Source organism: Octopus bimaculoides, chromosome 9, assembly GCF_001194135.2.
Source record: "Octopus bimaculoides isolate UCB-OBI-ISO-001 chromosome 9, ASM119413v2, whole genome shotgun sequence".
Taxonomy (NCBI): Eukaryota; Metazoa; Mollusca; class Cephalopoda; order Octopoda; family Octopodidae; genus Octopus; species Octopus bimaculoides.
This window is the reverse complement of record NC_068989.1, coordinates 59005085-59006233: the sequence shown is the minus strand read 5'-3', so window position 1 is coordinate 59006233 and position 1149 is coordinate 59005085. Positions and strand designations below refer to the sequence as shown.

At 36.0% G+C, this 1149-nt stretch overlaps 1 protein-coding gene across 1 annotated transcript in view; it reads left to right on the top strand.

Moving 5' to 3' along the window:
• The first annotated feature begins 900 nt into the window (after nt 1–900).
• Nucleotides 901–1149, top strand: part of LOC106871027 (twist-related protein 2) — a 2199-nt gene continuing 1950 nt past the window's right edge. The window contains exon 1 of the mRNA XM_014917285.2: nt 901–1149. This exon is cut by the window's right edge and continues 1950 nt beyond it. The gene's annotated coding sequence lies outside the window, so the exon portion shown is untranslated.

The following is a 1149-nucleotide window of genomic DNA, read 5'->3' as shown; positions in this document are numbered from 1 at the left end:
CAAAACAATATTTACAATCTCAAATGCGTGAGTTGTTCCAAGAAGTATTAGTATAAATGATTTCAGATCTTCCTATCCAACATATCACAAAAAAATTAACCTTGTGTCTTGCTTTAAGCAATAAATTATTATTGTTATTATCATTACTGTATCTGTAAAGTTTATGTCGCACAAATTGTTTTATGTAGAATAACATCAGCCTTTTTATATCTCCCGATAATGCACGCGGACTAATAAGAAACGCTATCTTTTGTAAATTGCATCTTGTGATTTTATGTAATTATGCAATTAATACTTCATCTCGAGCTAATTTATGGGAAGAAGTGATGTAGTAAACTCCATCGGTAATATACAGTTGAATGAAGTGGAAAGTAGAAGAAAATAATTCCAAAATAGTAGTAAGAAATGTGTGAGATTATTACAACTTTTGGTAAGAATACAGTAAAAATGAAATCCCAGTTAAATTGCCACTTCACTCCAGCTTCCTAATGTGTTATAGTGAATGACACTGTTTGACACTACTATATAAATCATCACCGTATGAACGAATGTGTTCGAAACTGCTACCCGTTTACACTAATTCAGACAGTGGTGCTGGTAGTAGTGTTGACTGTTAAAACATCGCTCGGGTGCCGGCAGCTCGGGTGTCACTTCAAGAAGCTTTCGTAGTAGTTCTTGAATTTGGAGTGGGGTTTGGTAGGCAGGAAGATGAACATGAACGGTGAAGGGAGTCTTCAGACAGGAGGGAGTAGGGTAAAGATATCATCGTTGTTTCTATGTCTTTTCGTATATATATTCCGACGAGCAAGCTTCTTTACTGTCCCATTAAAAGGTTTCTTTCAGCTATCATTGGTCGTTTAGAATATAGTTCTTTATCGCCATTGGCTGCTGTTATAGATGAGGTACCGAACGATTCTACAGTCTTGTTTTGATTGACGGTATCTAAGACATTATAAGACTCTGTACAGGAGGAAAGTGATAGAAAGAACTTTATGCATAGTTATCTCAGAGTGTCTGTGAAGGGGGAAGAGAGAGGAAGAGAGCGAGAAAGAGAATTACGTAGCACACAAAAACATCGAAACACACTATCATGCAGCTTTTAACAGCTATGGACTATCATTTACTAACACATTCACAAGACTATGTATT